This window comes from Amblyomma americanum, chromosome 1, assembly GCF_052857255.1.
Source record: "Amblyomma americanum isolate KBUSLIRL-KWMA chromosome 1, ASM5285725v1, whole genome shotgun sequence".
NCBI classification, from domain to species: domain Eukaryota; kingdom Metazoa; phylum Arthropoda; class Arachnida; order Ixodida; family Ixodidae; genus Amblyomma; species Amblyomma americanum.
This window is the reverse complement of record NC_135497.1, coordinates 186865994-186877923: the sequence shown is the minus strand read 5'-3', so window position 1 is coordinate 186877923 and position 11930 is coordinate 186865994. Positions and strand designations below refer to the sequence as shown.

Genomic DNA, 11930 nt, shown 5'->3' with positions numbered 1-11930 from the left:
CCTTAGTCCTTTGTTAATTAAGTGCTTAAAGGCGCATGTGAACGGATGCCGTCCAGTCCAGTCTGAGCTGGGGCTCCATGCTTAGCATGTAACGTGACGCTACTTAGGCTCTAACCTGCCGGGTCGATGAGTAAAGTAGCGCAAAGTTTGTTCTTTTGTAAATTCAGTTCTGCTTTTTCCAGTTTAACTCTCTGTATATGTATGCTGTAAATATATGCCCTGCTGTCATCATCTACAAGCTCGCCTCCTGTCCATCTTCCAAGCCGAACGACACTAGAGAAAGGTTTCTTAAACCTTCCTCGAAGAAACGAAGGACCGTTGAAATTCTACTCCTCCCCAGACTTTCGTATCAAAATTGTGATGCAACCGTTCGTCGTACAGCGTTCCGGGTGGTGTCATACTCGCGCGCGCGTGTGTGCGTGTGTGGGTGTCAATGCACTCGTGAAGCTACAGTTCAGAGGACTTGCAGTTTGCTTCCAGGGGTTACCATCTCGGTGGTACCACGGCAGCAGACCTTCTTGCCCGAGAAGCGCGGTCTCATGCAGCTTCAGTGGCTGTCGCTGGTAACAGGGGGCCCGTGTTTTCTTTCTTGTGTGTAGTCTTGGCGCTAAAATCCTTTTATAATGGTTGTCCCAAAGGGCGAGAACTTCGCAAGGCAGCGGTGCATCACTTTTCTGCACTTTGGCCGCCTCTGTACCTCGCTTGCGTCACACGAGGTTTGTCGCGCGACAGAGCCACTCTTTTGTATCGCCTGCGGCCGAGCTCCGCCTATACGCCGCTCTGGATGCACAAAATTTACCGCGCCACCTCACCTATGTGCGTAAACTGTGAAGTTGTGGGTGATGCGAACCATTTACTTTAGCATGCCTGCGTTTTTTGCGCCGAGCGCGAGACACTCCTGGAAAGCCTGAGGAGATTGAGCTGTCCATTGGACGACGTCTACCGCATCGTGTACCTTGAGGGCTCTCGAACTGAGTGGCGATCAGTGAATAATAATAATAATTGGTTTTGGGGGAAAGGAAATGGCGCAGTATCTGTCTCATATATCGTTGCACACCTGAACCGCGCCGTAAGGAAGGGATAAAGGAGGGAGTGAAAGAAGAAGGAGGTGCGGTAGTGGAGGGCTCCGGAATAATTTCGACCACCTGGGGATCTTTAACGTGCACTGACATCGCACAGCACACAGGCGCCTTAGCGTTCTGCCTCCATAAAAACGCAGCCGCCGCGGTCGGGTTCGAACCCGGAAACTCCGGATCAGTAGTCCAGCGCCCTAACCACTGAGCCACCGCGGCGGGTTGCGATCAGTGTCAAAATCACTTTTGAAGTTGAGAACTTGTTTTAAATCATCAGCAACTAAAAAAAATTCAGGGGGACACTTTGTTCACCTAAAGTGCAGTGAGGCGAAAGCCTTTTGCGGTGGCTCAGTGGTTAGGGCGCTCGACTACTGATCCGGAGTTCCCGGGTTCGAACCCGACCACGGCGGCTGCGTTTTTATGGAGGCAAAACGCTAAGGCGCCCGTGTGCTGTGCGATGTCAGTGCACGTTAAAGATCCCCAGGTGGTCGAAATTATTCCGGAGCCCTCCACTACGGCACCTAATTCTTCCTTTCTTCTTTCACTCCCTCTCTTTCCCTTCCCTTACGGCGCGGTTCAGGTGTACAACGATATATGAGACAGATACTGCGCCATTTCCGTTCCCCAAAAACCAATTATTATTATTATTATTATTATTATTATTATTATTATTATTATTATTATTATTATTATTATTATTATTATTAGCGGACACTCCTTATGGAACTGCAATAGAGACAGAATCATTCAAATCACTGACTCAGACATGCAGAGGAATTGCCGACAGGCCACTGTAAGGCTATTATCCCGCCTGTGCATTCACACGGGCACCACCGCCAGCACCGCCGCCCACAGTGCCTTTATCTAACCACGCCAGGGGCTAGCACTGGCATACCGCTTTCTCACCAATGGGAACATCGTCGTCGTGCAGGCGTTAGCTGATCAGGGGCCCAATGCACAAAGACACTTATAACAACTGTAGATGGTCGGCTGACATCTTCGCTCTGGTATCGCTGGTAACTGTGATGTGTCAGCTTCTGCTAACTTGCTCTGTGAACGTCGGTTTTGAAGAGTAATTAGTAACGGCTGGCCAGGGGGGCTAAGGTTAGGCAGATCGACGGAGAAAGTGCAGGGAGACATAAAAGTACGTTGCTCGAGCGCGGAGTTCACATGCTTGAGAGCTCAGTACTTGTTTTCATGTTGCTGGCAAAAAGTGGGTTTCCACTCGAAGCCACAAGGAAACTGCATGTGCCGTCTATCTCCGCGAGAAAAAGCAGCTGTCCAAAATCAGGTTTATTGCTTACTGTTCGCTGTTATTCCTTTATTTCGTGGTAGCGGAGTATTACAAGTCTAAGTTAGCGCTCAGTATTCTCGATCTATAGCGCTGGAAAGCTGCACCTAAATAAATAGTGACATTCGGCCAGTTCCTCATACCCAGCAATTCTGGACAAATACGTTTTTCAACGGGAAAGAGTTTATAAACGCATTTTTTTCATATATTGTAAGATTCCACTATAAAAATCAGTATATCTCAGATCTCTCGTCGACAGACTTGCATTTTTTTGCTATTAACACTTTTGCTGTGGTTAAAAACGTTCCCTGATTTTCTATAGCAGTGTTAACTGCTCGATGCGTGCGATAGAAAAACTTTAGAAGAAAGATTTTGGTACGCATCGGAAGAAAGGACCATTACCTTCAATATTCCTATAACAGTACCCTGCAATATTCCAATATTCAATATTTTTTTTTGTCCGAGAAAGCTAGACTTGTGTTGCTAAAGCACAATCGATTAACGGTCTTTTGACGGCAGGGTTTATATATAGTCAGCCCGCGTAACTATACAACGCTTCTATTTGTTGCATATATTATTAAGTACAGTTGTATATCGGAAATCCTCGGTAGCCTCCGCTACTCGATCATCCAAATGCTTTACCAGTATTGTGTCGCAAACCGATTCATGCACTTCGATTGAGCTTCGCACGCTGAAGAAATAAACACACAGGAGCATATAGCAGGCGTAACCAAACTCGTATAGCTGTTGTATCTCCTGGTGGTGAATGCACCAATTTAAGAGAAATTCGATGATCAAAAGGAACGCATGCAAATGCCAGGACGTGCAAGGTACTTGCCATTGAACTCGCTGAGATGCTTCAACGTCAGCCGTCGTTCGAAGTGCATCGGAGAGCTAAATGTACGGCGCGCATGTCTCTTGTTTATGGTGAGAATACGGCGGGCAGACGAACTTCGCTGGCTCGCGGGGGCAGCGACGGACGAAGCAGAAACAAGCAGGTTCAACAAATCAATTCCTTTATTGCTACTACACGAAGTACAGAGAGAAACATACAATCTAGAAGGCAAAGGCGCAACGCAAGAAAGTTCGCTTCGGAATTTTTTTTCCCCCTTGCGCTTCCGCAACTGTTTTAGTCGCAGACATTTCCAGGAAGCCGGCGTCTTGCCCGTTTCCACTTTATTGTGGCACAAGTCGTGGGCGATCAGTCGCCCTAACCATTGCCTGAGAACAACGAGTCGATCGGAGCTGATAACCTTTTTTTTCACGCCGCGAATCACTGTGCTGCAAAGATATTTATGTGATGAAAATTGCTGGTGCATTTAAGCCACGAAGAAAGCTGCTACAATGCAATCTAGTTTGCTCGTGGTGTATGTGGTTAGCCAGCGTTGTTTGACCAGTTTTTTTTTCTTGAATTCTCGCAATATGAAAGTGGTGTTAAAGATAGGTCATGTAGCCATGTGGCAAAATGCCGACTTCCCGGCATGTGGTCTGTGTGCACAGGGTGTCATTCTATCGTTCTGCTGCTCCGAACCAAAACGGGCTTGAGTGAACTCAGTAGAGCTGGCTACGCATCCTTGCAGTTGCGTTGCTGGAGAGGCGACGACAACCAATTAAGGAAAGGAAACGCAACCTGGTAATTAGTTGATTAACTATACCGTAAATTATATAATTACCTTGACCTGAATAATCAGCTTCCTGAATCATCAGTTCAGCTGCCTTTTGCCCTAATGGCAAGGCTGGGACCAGTCTCAAGTTGACGTGCCAGTCTCTTGTTATTTGTACGACGAAAAGCATACGCCGTGAAGTGGAATCGGAGGCCTCATTTTGCTCCAAGTCTTTTGCTTCCGAAGCGCTCCTGCTTCTGTTTTACTCCTCGAACGAAAGCAACCTGAGCCAGGCGTTCTGCAGCCACAGCATCACCCTTGCAATTGCGGCAAATTGTCCAGTTGGTTTAAGCAAACAATAGCTCCAAATACTCAATTAATTACTCGCTTTCCATAGCGGACGCCTCGCCGGTAACGCATTTGCAGAGTGATGTTAACATCCATGCTGTTTACACGGTGTTTAATTGCGGCACCAACAACCGCAACAAAAAAAGATAACATTTCGCGCAATATGCGGCGGCATACCCTTCATCGCGACCCGTGCAGAAAACCGAGGGCATTGTTTCCCTTCGCGCTGTGACCGGCCTGTACAAGATACACGACAACGTTTGTTGCCGTACACGCACCTTGAAACCACGACGGCATTCTGAAACCTAGCCGCGAAAACGGTATCGAATGTTCGTCATGTATTTCGCGGAATAAGCGACGGTGTCTGCGCTGCGTTACTCTTGATTACGCCCGTCATTTTGTATTGCTTGTGAGAAGTGACTGCTCAGAATGGGAACTGGACGGTTTCCGTGCGTCTTAACAACATCAGTGAAGCGGGAAGAATCCCGCTTTCCGCTCGTCGTATACACTGCAGCAAAGAAAGAAACTAAGAGAAGTGTAAAAATTTCTGAGGCAAAAATATGCCAGGTGTATTTGACGGTCAGTTTTATGCAAATATCATCCCGACCATAGAGTTTCTTGCTATTAACTAGAGGGAAAGCTGGCGGCGCTGCACCTGTACCTCCATGGGCGCGCAAAGCATCATGGGGCGATGAGCTACTTGGTGCAGGACAGTAGGTATTTTTCAGGAACACAGAGTGGCGTTACAGAGATGTCCCATTCCGAATCGACGGCGCCCTCCGCGCGCAGACGACTTCGGCGTCAAAGTAAGTAGTGTGCAAAAACCATAGTATCGAAAACGCAACAGCACACGATGCCAATAAAAGGTTTTTGTTTTCCGAAATGCTGTGGAAAAACCTTTTAAGATGTTGAAAGGACAACATTTTTTTTTCAAAAACATGTTTATTTTTAAAAGTGTGCCTGTTAAGCACGAAATATTGGCTTTTGTAGTCTGCAATGCTTGGCCAATAGGAGAGCAAGCCATCGCTTATTTTGGGCAAACTTTGCATTTACGTGCTTTTCTGCTCGTTTGTTGCAATTCATAGACCAGATATTGAATGATAGGACGTTCTTGATTATCGAACAACGTTTGTTTTTTTCATTATTTTTTGGCCAAAAGTTGTAGTTCTGCAGTCGGTAGCTCTCCGCCCCATGATGCTTAGAGCGCCCATGGTGGTACAGGTGGTCTCGAGGAAGCTCCATGCAAACTCCCATAGGCGGGGCGCCAGCTTTCCCTCTAGTTAATAGTAAGAAACTCTATGATCCCGACTGTTTCCCAGCCCGAAGAACATCCGACAAACAAACGAACCCTTCATAGATATGTATGCTAACAAAGCGCACGTATTTAATTTTTTTTTTTGCGCTAAAGAAAAAGCGTACTATTTGCGCACGTGGCAATGACAGGAAACGAAAGAAATCAAAATGAATGGAAGCTTAACCTTTTGCTAGTTATGCGCTCCACTCTTGACTTTGTTTCGATGGATGTAACGAAACTGAAGAGCAAGAAAAGACAAATAACGAAACGAGATGGAACAAAACAAGCCTAATTAATTTACTGCTTGGATAAGTTTTAAAATTGTTAGACGAGTTTTCTGCGCGAATATCCTTTATTATATTCGCCACGTGTGCCATTTTCACGCCATTTCAGGGGCTTCCAAGATTACACAAGATGCTCGGAGATCGATGCATGGAGCAAAAATACGATGCATGATCGCTCCGCGGGCGCACCGGGCAAGCTAATTAACACCACCCAAATGATACAAAGTGCTAAGCCAACTGCCAGCAGGTCTTAACATTTTAGCTAGCTCGGGATCATACGCTATGAGCAAAGACACATTTTTCTCACGTACATCAAGCACCTTGTTTAACCCCGTGCGCGTTTTTTTTTTGCTATTCTTACATAATACCTGGCGGGTTCGTCCCTTTTAAATGAACAAAGCCGCCACTCCATGTCAGATTAGCTCATATTCCCGCGGGGCCACGCGGTCGGATCTCACTAAAGAGAAACCGTTTCCGCGGTACTTGCAGTGCGTTTTTGAAGTGTAACAAAGAAGAAGATGTCACCTCCCATGCCACCAGTTCAGACGACAAAAATAAAACGTCAGGCAATACGACCAATTCGTGTTCAATTATTTTACACGCACTTGGGGATAAGAACGCATCCACCATTGAAGCGATGCAGTTGATAGATGAACTACCTCAAGAGTACCTCGCACCCGCGAAGGCATGCAGATTTAGGTTGCTGTTGTCTCGGAAATGTTCAAGGAAACGTTTAAGACTGAAAACACGGCAGTATGCACCGGGGCTGGCTCGAACATTTCTTCCTCAGCAGTATGGTTTCTTTCTTGGCCTCATGCACTCTTGGGACCATCTGTGCCCGGAAAGACCCGATACCTTACGGGGAGGGCTTTTCGGCTCTCTATGAGGGATGGCTGCGGCTCAGCTAGCGTCTCCTGCGCCTCCCTGTATCGCCTGCCCTGCAATCTCAGTTCATTCCTCTAATTCTACAACCTGAAGTTAGCCAGCCTTCTGACCTCTCTTTCAAGCAAACGCTGTCGTCGAAGCAAGGAATCGACACCGTGGCTTGATGCTGGGCAGGCATTGATTGCCCAAGACACGGACAGCTCCAACGCACCGGGGCACGCTGCTTCTGGATGCAGGATCGACCTACACGTCCCGGGTGATGCGGAGTACCCATGAATCTGGGTCATGCGTAACGACGCAGTATAAGTTATATGGAGCATATAGCTACAAGTGGTTATTTCACATACATCGCAAATGAGTTCTAGCTATGTTACTTCAATTGCAAAGAACGGACACACGTGCAGAAACACATAATGTGAAGAAAAAAAGGGACGTGCAATCACACACTACGGACAGAAGAAAGACTGCGCCTCTCTTAGGAGGCGGCTACTGTAAAACGCACGATATACGTCGATGCGCCCGTGAGCTCTCCTATACTGCGAGCGAGTAGGTGCGAGCGTACACATTAAAGCAGGGGTGCGAGAAGAGTGCGGGGGCGGGGTGAAGTGTCACCGGAGTGCGCGGTGAAATACGAGTGTGCGCTTAATGCGTGCGTGACACGGAGTCGTCTGCCTCCACGACGGGGGTCGGGGGTAAACGAGGGTCACGATCGTTGATTGTCGCTTGCAATACAGTGTGTTTAGATCAGCACTGGTTTTAAGAGTTACACCGAACAACGAACACCTGGGACGCGCGTTCTCACGCACACATATACACACACGAACACAAAACACACGCCGACGAAGTACACGGCTACGGTAACACGTCATGCAGTTGCTATTCTACGATACATATGCGTTAGGGGCCCGATGCGAAATCCGGCATTCCGCTCTAGGACGATCTCGGCGGGATAGTATGTACAGCCCCATTGAGCATAGATTGCAATAAATGAAGAAAAAAAAATCGGAACAAGACTGCGCGCTGGACGGGTTGGTTTGTTTATGCTGCACCAGTGCCCACTCTACGGCGGCGCTTCGTAGCGACATTTTTTAGAGGATTCTCAAAAAAAAAAAAACGTCTATATTCACTTCTTAATTTTCTAATACCTTTGGAAGTTATCAATATAGTAAAAAGGAAGCAATTGTAGCTTGGCGACCAATGAAAGAATGAATACTTGTTTGGATAAGCATGGTTGAGAGCAAGCGAGAGGCTGGTACAATATCTCACATCGTTCCAGCTGCATCGGACGCAGCTTTTATTTTGATCTTTCACTCTTAGATGTGTCTGTACACAAACTGTGTCTGGCGATGTCAAGCAAGTTATGATCTAGGCGTGTTTAGCCTATTTTAAGCGACTGCAGCTTGGAGAATAGTATAGGTGGTGTGCTTCACTGAACAGTTTGGAGAAGTACTCTTTGTGTGTGTGTGCATATATATATATATATATATATATATATATATATATATATATATATATATATATATATATATATATATATATATATATATATATATATATATATATATATATATATATATATATATATATATATACTGACATCGCACAGCACACGGGTGCCTTAGCGTTTTTCCTCCATAAAAACGCAGCCGCCGCGGTCGGGTTCGAACCCAGGAACTGAAACAACAAAACAAGGCGATCAGCGACTCTGCGAATACAATTCCAGCGAAGCTCAGCGGGTGCAAAACGTGAATACGATCTTAGATCGATATGCTGCACTCGGGGCCCGCGCCGTATACGACTAAACGCCCTCTACGCAGTGCACATATAACGACATGGTCGGCGTTTACACTTCAGTTTTCTTTTGACTCCCCTTCGGGCCCTTATATATATATATATATATATATATATATATATATATATATATATATATATATATATATATATATATATATATATATATATATATATATATATATATATATATATATATATATATATATATATATATATATATATATATATATATATATATATATATATATAGTCGCCCGTTCGCCTACGGTGCAATCGACACTCTAGGGAATGCGCAGTGCGTACGAATATGCATGCAACGAGAAAACACGAAATACCTCCACGGAAACGCATGCGCATCAACGCGATGCACTAAGGAACAAGCATAACGTGCTGTTGCCGGCACGTGGACGCCCGGTGCATTACAATTAAGTACAGGCACGGCACGAGGGAGGAGATGAGCGGCGTGTTTTGTTTTTCTTGCGTTTTAGCGTTCCGCGCACCAGCCTGTCCCGCCAACCGCTCATTACCGCCAATAAAATAAATACACGGAAAAATAACATGAAGCAAAGCGGACGACGAATTCGAGGCGAATTCGCTCGCTAAGTTGAGCGGCTATTTTCCCGCTGTTTGGCCTTTTTCGGCTGACACTGCTCTGAATGGCGGCACGACTTGCAGAAGTTGCGATTATTACTCTCTGGTGTTAAGCAAACAGTTGAAACGTTGGGAAGTAAAAATAAAGAACCTTGCTGCGAGCGCGCAACTTTTTATTAATTTATTTTCTGTATTATAGTCGCTCTGCTATAAAGTATACGAATCAACAGCGCTTGTTGCCGCAGGATATGTCGAAATTGGGAGGAGGGTTCGCTCTGATTATTTAAGCCGTTTTCTTTCTTAATTAAAAAGAAAAGTCGCAGCCCTTTTTCTCACCGACTTTTGAAGCAGATGCACGCAAGAGCGCCTTCAGTACGCTTTGCCAGTAACCGTGTGGCCGCTTTCGGTCGAGAGCCGCGGGCGGGACGCGAACTGTGCCTTTCAGACGCGGCCGCACTGCTGCCTAGGCAGCAGCCTTTGCCTTCCTCACCCTCGGACACGTGCACCTCTACGGACAGAACAAGACACGGACAAAGAGGCGCCCGCGGCGTCGGCCCTCGGGCGGCCTCCGCACGCCTATGTGAAATGCGTCTTCCTGGAATCGGAGCCAGCCTCGCAGCCGAAAGGGCGTCGCTCGGCTAGCGCGAGGATATGCGTCGAATGTGCCTCCAACTTCTGTGCATGTCGGCTTACGCGCACGTATGCAGCCGAACACAGTGGAGTCGCGGAGTTGCAACGCGTAATGCGGCGGCGCGCAGCGGTTCAGTGGACGTGCGTCTGAGGCGGTATCTTTATCACATCGCGCTTAAGAGTGGGATCGTGCTAGCGTGCAGAACGTTCTACGTGCTCACAATACGGGATAGAGATGTGCGTACAGTCCAAGGCGGCTTTAAACGGCGCCTGGCAGGGAGAGCAGGTGCTGCGTTTTGCAACGGTTCCTTTTCGCCTATCTACTCCTTTACCCCTGTGACGTTAGTAGCCGTTTGTCGTCGGCTCTGGTATCACCCAAGGCGCTTCTAGCAGAATAATAAACAACAAGAAAAAAAACGAATAGAAAATTACTGTTGCAAAGTATGGCCTCGGGAGGACTGATTGCGTCCAGGAGACGTGAGGAGGGGGACTCGTGAATCACATGAAGCTCGGTTCACTTTGGTGGTGCCCTTGCAAACGTTTGGAGATAGACCATGCGTCGCTGTCTGTGGCTGGCTGGTGCTACACTGGGGGATGTCTGTCCTCGCGGAGATTATTCCGAGTATGTGACGTAATCTGGGTAAGTTCATTCAGCGAAGCGGTCATTTACGTGCTACTTGTTTGCTGGTGATACTCTGGTGTGCTCAGAAAGATTTCCCGGCTGCTAGAAAATGACCCAATTAGTGGAGGCCAAGACGAACGCTTTAGCTGCCGGTGACACACGCGGCGGTCGTGAACTTACCGTTGCCTTAACTGATAACCGATCCGGATTGCATCCACTTCCCTTCCTATTCGTGGTTTCGTGATGCGCCTCCGGCTTGAAATGCCGCGACGCTTTCTTAAGTCCCGAATCGAGGTGTTGTCATCCGCAACGGCTTTCAAATAGGTAATTATTAGATAACCTGGATCCTCGAAAAATGCGGCACTTTTATAAACCTAATAGCGAAAACTATTGCGCTTTTGTCACTGCAGGACCAACTGTTTTGTTTTCCCAGAACATGAGCAGTACCACGCGCGGCATATCCTGCCTGCACATCTCTTAAATAATTTATCATGGCCCCTTTAACAAGCGCGACTACAATATAGTCATCACTGTTTAACCGAGGACACCCTCTGATCATTGGTTTTGGCTTAGGTTTACGGGGGTTTAACGTCCCAAAGCGACTCAGGCTATGAGGGACGCCGTAGTGAAGGTCTACGGGAATGTCGACCACCTGGGGTTCTTTAACGTGCACTGACATCGCACAGTACACGGGCCTCAAGAATTTCTCCTCCATCGAAATTCGACCGCCAAGGCCGGGATCGAACTCGCGTCTTTCGGGCCAGCAGCCGAGCGCCGTAACCACTCAGCCACCGCGGCGGCTTCTGATGATTGGAACATCCACACAGTGCCTCATCTCGCGAACACTAACGCCGCACATTCAGTTCATTCAGTTTTGCGTTTCCCATCCGCGAAGTGAGATCCTGTAGACGTCTAAACGGCGGGTCATATCACTGTGTTGCTCGGCTTCTAAGGCGAAACCATCGTTTTTCGAGCTCTTTAACGTCATTGGTGATAGGAAGTGGAACACAATGGAGAACAGACAGTTGCCACAGAACGTGGTCCTAACGCGTCCCTTACCTTTCACGTGTGACGTACTGTCGCAATCAGTGCGACCTGCAACGCACGAGCAGTGATGCGAGGTGACTCAGTACCAAGTGGCGGCTCGAATTAACCGGAGCAAGATACAACAGCATTATAAGCTAAACCGGTAGCAGAGGGGGAAAACGGAAAGAAAGGAGGCAGTGGTATAACAACTGAGAGATTTAGCACAGCGTATACCGCTCGAGCTACAGCTTAGCGCGTACCGCGAGCCGCCAGTGCTCATGCGCGGATGGCACCTCGGTGCCATCTGCGCATGAGCACTAGAGGCTTGCGGCACGCGGTATACGCTGTGCTAAATCTCATTCGCGAGTCATTGAAACGCAGGGAATACGATAGTACAAACCGGGTAAGTTAAAAAGTTATGCCAGGCTTCTGTCAGTATCCGCGTTCTTTACGAGATGTTTTAATTGATGCTATTTTAGCATCAATCG

General features: G+C 47.3%; 1 non-coding gene across 1 annotated transcript; it reads right to left on the bottom strand.

Moving 5' to 3' along the window:
• Nucleotides 1–1220: 1220 nt before the first annotated feature.
• Nucleotides 1221–1292, bottom strand: TRNAS-ACU (transfer RNA serine (anticodon ACU)). Its single transcript has one exon. It is a non-coding gene; the product is annotated as a tRNA-Ser (tRNA).
• Nucleotides 1293–11930: the final 10638 nt, after the last annotated feature.